This window comes from Oncorhynchus masou, chromosome 1 (assembly GCF_036934945.1).
Source record: "Oncorhynchus masou masou isolate Uvic2021 chromosome 1, UVic_Omas_1.1, whole genome shotgun sequence".
Taxonomy (NCBI): domain Eukaryota; kingdom Metazoa; phylum Chordata; class Actinopteri; order Salmoniformes; family Salmonidae; genus Oncorhynchus; species Oncorhynchus masou.
The window spans coordinates 19,892,992-19,899,630 of NC_088212.1; the positions used below are offsets into that span (position 1 = coordinate 19,892,992).

The window sequence follows — 6,639 nt, forward strand, 5'->3', positions numbered from 1 at the left end:
GAACCGCTAGCTGAGCCAGTGTTGCAGTGAGCGCAGCGGGGAATTCGGTGGCAAGTGCAACTACGATAACAAGCGTTGCAAACTTGTACATGGAGGCTAAAGCATCCCCACAATGACAGAGGCCAACATGGAAGATTATTTGCTGCGGGCCAAGACAATGCTGGTTAGTTTTAGCCTAGACAGCCCGGGGACAATAAGGGTTTTACTGGTTGGGATGATGACAACGTGCTACATTCTGTATTCCTGTTGCTGAAAACGTAGTCTCTTGTTTCTTTGCCCCCCAAGCACAAGTAGTAGGCGACGGCGGACGTCCGGAATGATGAAGAAAACCAATGGTCCAAACCATAAGCTTCTCCTGCCACACATTTTTCAAAATTAATTTGAACGAGTCACGCACAAGTTTCGCACGCACCTGTGCTGCAGGTTTGTCATCACGCTTATTCTTATTTTATCGAAAAACAAATAGCCACATACTGTCTCGGTAGAACACATACAAGTAGTTTCCAGTAAAACGTTGTTGCAAACACCTGATTACGACTCACTTACTTGATCGGAAGGCGAAAGGATACTAACTGTTAGTTGCAGGAAGGCTACGTCACAATAAAATACATACATACATACACTTTGGTTGGAGTCATTAAAACTCGTTTTTCAACCACTCCACAAATTTCTTGTTAACAAACTATAGTTTTGGCAAGTTGGTTAGGACATCTACTTTGTGCATGACACAATAAATTTTTCCAACAATTGTTTACAGACAGATTATTTCACTTATAATTCACTGTATCACAATTCCTGTGGGTCAGAAGTTTACATACACTAAGTTGACTTGTGCCTTTAAACAGCTTGGAAAATTTCAGAAAATGATGTCATGGCTTTAGAAGCTTCTGATAGGCTAATTGACATCATTTGAGTCAATTGAAGGTGTACCTGTGGATGTATTTCAAGGCCAACCTTCAAACTTCATCCCTCTTTGCTTGACATCATGGGAAAATCAGAAATCAGTCAAGACCTCCGAAAAATAAAATTGTAGACCTCCATCCTTGGGAGCAATTTCCAAACGCTTGAAGGTAACATGTTCATCTGTGCAAACAATAGTATACAAGTATAAACACCATGGGACCACGCAGCCGTCATACCGCTCAGGAAGGAGACGTGTTCTGTCTCCTAGATATGAACGTATTTTGATGCGAAAAGTTAAAATCAACCCCAGAACAAAAGCAAAGGACCTTGTGAAGATGCTGGAGGAAACAGGTATAAAAGTATCTATATCCACAGTAAAACAAGTCCTATATCGACATAACCTGCAAGACCACTCAGCAAGGACGAATCCACTGCTCAAAAACCGCCATAAAAAAGCCAGACTACGGGTTGCAACTGCACATTGGGACAACGATTGTACTTTTTGGAGAAATGTCCTCTGGTCTGATGAAACAAAAATAGAACTGTTTGGCAGTAATGGCCATCATTATGTTTGGAGGAAAAAGAGGGAGGCTTGCAAGTCGAAGAACACCATCCCAACTGTGAAGCACGGGGGTGGCAGCATCATGTTTTGGGGGTGCTTTGCTGCAGGAGGGACTGTTGCACTTCACAAAATAGATGGCATCATGAGGATGGAAAATGATGTGGATATATTGAAGCAACATCTCAAGACATCAGTCAGGAAGTTAAAGATTGGTCACAAATGGGTCTTCCAAATGGACAATGGCCCCAAGCATACCTCTAAAGTTGTGGCAAAATGGCTTAAGGACAACAAAATCAAGGTATTGGAGTGGCCATCACAAATCTCTGACCTCAATCCTATAGAAAATGTGTGGGCAGAACTGAAAAATCGTTTGCGAGCAAGGAGGCCTACAAACCTGACTCAGTTACACCATCTCTGTCAGGAGGAATGGGCCAAAATTCACCCAAGTTATTGTGGGAAGCTTGTGTACGGCTACCTGAAATGTTTGACTCAAGTTAAACAATTTAAAGGTAATGCTACCAAATACTAATTGAGAGTATGTGAACTTCTGACCCACTGGGAATGTGATGAAAGAAATAAAAGCTGAAATAAAAATCTCTCTCAACTATTATTCTGACATTTCACATTCTTAAAATAAAGTAGGGATCCTAACTGACCTAAGACAGGGAATATTTACTGTGATTAAATGTCAGGAATTTTGAAAAACTGAGTTTAAATGTAGTTGGCTAAGGTGTATGTGAACTTCTGACTTCATCTGTATGATAAAAACAGATAAGATTAGCATTCTTGCAGAATTATGTTGTTTAAATATAATTTGATCTATCAAAAATTAAGATATTTGATTGCACCAGTTGGCTATTTTAATTTATAGGATTCATGCAATATTCAATAAATATAGTACCTAACATCTGATTTGGACCAAACTTTTTTCTAACATTGAGTAAGACATGAAGAATCAAAAGAAGTGGTCAAAAGCCTCCCGCGGACCCCCCACGCCAATCCCACCACACAGTTCTATCAGTTCTATATGTTTGACAAGTGGAATGGAGCTGCTGCTTGGGAGTATTGTTTCAATGACCCAGATATGACAGAAACCCATGCTTTGGTTTTGTTTACCTCGCCAATGTTTCAGATGCTAACTTTTAGCATTTGTGTCACTAATCCAATGCAAGCCAATAGTATCAATATTAGCATTTTCACACGTTATGTCCAAATTATCCTAAAGTATCTTAAAATGTGTTGTTACTCAATGATGTTACTTATCGATGAATGGATATGAAGCACAAAAATATTAATATAGGTACCATTGACTTGCCAGGTAAACAAAACCAAAGCATGGGTTGCTGTCATACCTGGTACATTGACTGCTTACAGGGTAAGAAAACCGTTATGGAATTCTGTAATTTGGGGAAATTCTTTAAAAAAATAGGAGAAACAACACCATCTAGTGGTCACAACCTGGTAATATCAGGATGTAGGATGGGACATAAATGCAACAACTTCAATGACAAATTTCTCTGAACAGTGAAAAAAACAACTAGCAAATTGGTTCCCTCGTGTCTTACTCATTGTTAGAAAAAGTTTGGTCCAAATTGGATGTCAGGTACTATCATTATTGAATGTTATATGAATCCTATACATTGTCCTGGATGTGCTATCTGCCCTCCAGGACACCTACACCACCCGATGTGACAGGAAGGCCAAAAAGATCATCAAAGACAACAACCACCCGAGCCACTGCCTGTTCACCCCGCTATCATCCAGAAGGCGAGGACAGTACAAGTGCATCAAAGTGGGGACCGAGAGACTGAAAAACAGCTTCTATCTCAAGGCCATCAGACTGTTAAACAGCCATCACTAACATTGAGGTGCTGCTGCCAACATACTGACTCATCACTAGCCACTTTTAACAATGCCACTTTATATAATGTTTACATACCCTACATTACTCATCTCATGTATATACTGTACTCTATACCATCTACTGCGTCTTGCCTATGCCGTTCGGCCATCACTCATTCATATATTTTTATGTACATATTCTTATTAATTCCTTTACACTTGTGAATAAGGTAGTTGTTGTGAAATTGTTAGGTTAGATTACTTGTTAGATATTACTGCATGGTCGGAACTAGAAGCACAAGCATTTCACTACACTCACATTAACTGCTAACGATGTGTATGTCACAAATAACATTTGATTTGATTTTGATTTTTATCTCTTAGAGATCAAATTATATTTCAACAAAATATTTCATAATGCTTATGTTTCTAACTACAGATATGATTTAAGAACAATCTAAGATGGTGGGTGTCATGGCTTGCTGAAATGACATGGAATGACCCTGTCCTTTATCCCATGGCAGAAACCAGCCCAGTGCATGCACACTTTGTGGAGATTGGAGACAGACACCACTTACATACAGTAGATACAGTATATTGCCATAGTAGACCTAAAAACATTCTGACTTGGAAAGTCTTTGACTTGATTGAGGGAAAGAGACAGTGTGGGACTGACACAGACTATGTTTTTTCTTAAATACATGGAAAATAAATGTGTGTGTGAGTGTGTCTGTCTGTGTACAGTCGTGGCCAAATGTTTTGAGAATGACACAAATATTAATTTTCACAACGTCTGCTGCCTCAGTTTGTATGATGGCAATTTGCATATACTCCAGAATGTTATGAAGAGTGATCAGATGAATTGCAATTAATTGCAAAGTCCCTCTTTGCCATGCAAGTTAACTGAATCCCCCAAAAACATTTCCACTGCATTTCAGCCCTGCCACAAAAGGACCAGCTGACATCATGTCAGTGATTCTCTCGTTAACACAGGTGTGAGTGTTGACGAGGACAAGGCTGGAGATCACTCTGTCATGCTGATTGAGTTTGAATAACAGACTGGAAGCTTCAAAAGGAGTGTGGTGCTTGGAATCATTGTTCTTCCTCTGTCAACCATGGTTATCTTCAAGGAAACACGTGCCGTCATCATTGCTTTGCACAAAAAGGGCTTCACAGGCAAGGATATTGCTGCCAGTAAGATTGCACCTAAATCAACCATTTATCTGATCATCAAGAACTTCAAGGAGAGCGGTTCAATTGTTTTGAAGAAGGCTTCAGGGCGCCCAAGAAAGTCCAGCAAAGCGCAAGGAATTTCCTAAAGTTGATTCAGCTGCGGGATCTGCACGCTCAGTGAGGCGAAGACTTTTGGAGGATGGCCTGGTGTCAAGAAGGGCAGCAAAGAAGCCACTTCTCTCCAGAAAAAACATCAGGGACAGACTGATATTCTGCAAAGGGTACAGGGATTGGACTACTGAGGACTGGGGTAAAGTCATTTTCTCTGATGAATCCCCTTTCTGATTGTTTGGGGCATCCGGAAAAAAAGCTAAATTACCACGTCACTGGAGAAGGAATCACAATATTACCACTGACCAATTGCGGATGGGGGAAGGGGGGAATAGGGGGTACTGATAATAGAAGACAGTGGTGAAAGTGGGGATGATGAAATGAAGGAGATAATGGAGGGAGAGAGAGAGAGAGCAAGAGAGGGAAAGCAATAAGAGAGCTAAGGAAGGCATGCAGAGAAACAGAAAAGCAGCAGTGCGTCCGTTCACCCCGAGCCTCCTTGAGATGAATGGGGTGAATTTTAGATGAGGAGCACACAGTGAAATGGAGATGAGAGAGTGGTACCGGCTGTGTGTTCTGTTGTCTGTGTGTTCTGCTGCTGGTGCTGCTGCTGTGGAACAAGCAGTGAGTGCCCTTTCATTTCTAACGCGTCTCTTCCTCCCGTAGCCATCAGAGTATCGACCAACCCGCTGCCCCCCTCCCCCTCTATCCCCTCAGAAACATGAGTGACGCCTGCTCGACAGAAACCAGATATTAGCATCTCAAACAGATATGTCACTGATTGCCCACTGCAACCCCGCTCCGCTACGCATCCTCTCTAATCATGGACCTGCACAGTAATATGAGACTGAGATATGGAGGGATTTTCATTGTAACATCAGACTGAGATATGGAGGGATATTCATTGTAATATGAGACTGAGATATGGAGGGATATTCATTGTAACATCAGACTGAGATATGGAGGGATATTCATTGTAACATCAGACTGAGATATGGAGGGATATTCATTGTAATATGAGACTGAGATATGGAGGGATATTCATTGTAATATGAGACTGAGAAATGGAGTGGTATTCATTGCATATTTTCCTATTTGTTCTATGGTTGTATCAATGAGGGATTGCAGCAGGCCAGTGTGGCACCGTATTCTGCAGTTTGTGTTTACCCAATGTTGACTAGCGCAATGTAACCACCACCACAGATACTTACTTCCCCACCCGCTTACAACATAGTACTCTTCGTACTAGCAGATGGCAGCCACACTGTTTTTATTTGTGTAGTACTAGTACTGGTTGTAGTAACTAGGATACACACACAAACAGAGGGACCTCGGAAAATCACAATTGTCCCAGAACAGGGCAGCACAACTGGCCCTTAAATGTACATGGAGAGCAGTGCAGTTTATGGTGAGAGAGGACAATTTTGTTTTTTGATGAGCATGGCCTTTTTTCTATTATAGCATATTGGATGATTGTCATTCATATTCCATTCACCCAGTTAAATGCAACATCAATAGGTTTATGATACTGCATCATACTCAAATTTTCCTTATACCCATCATGAGGTTGATACAACCTAGCCTATGAATGAAAGTTTACAACGTAGGTGCACACAGGTCGAGAGAAAAATTTGAGGTGACACATGAACACATTCAATACCGCCTTCCACACTCTTGCCTGCATCTAGCATATCTAGGTAATCATGTGTAATCATTAGTCCAACAGTTGCAATCAAAAGTTTTTATTAGACAAATTCAGGTATTTTTATCCCCTTTTTGTTTGCTTTCCTTTAAGAAACGTTTTTCAACAGAATTGCTGGAATGAATACACCCTTGATCATGCGTAAACACAGTTCACTTTCATAGCAGCCACGTTGTATTCTTTCTGGCATCTATGCACTCTCCTCCGCTCACCTTTTCCCTTTGTCTGTGGACTTCAATGCACATCAGCTGTATGTGACCAGGCGAAAAATTATTTCCAAGCCAAACCATGTCATAACCACTACACATGGCCTACATCGTTGTTCCCTTATTAGCTAAAGTAACAT

The 6,639-nt window shown here is 40.9% G+C and overlaps 1 long non-coding RNA gene across 1 annotated transcript; it reads left to right on the top strand.

Annotated features, from left to right (window-relative positions):
• Positions 1 to 4,038, top strand: LOC135547443 (uncharacterized). Its single transcript, XR_010456717.1, has 2 exons — positions 1 to 423; positions 3,135 to 4,038. It is a non-coding gene; the product is annotated as an uncharacterized LOC135547443 (long non-coding RNA).
• The last annotated feature ends 2,601 nt before the right edge of the window (positions 4,039 to 6,639 follow it).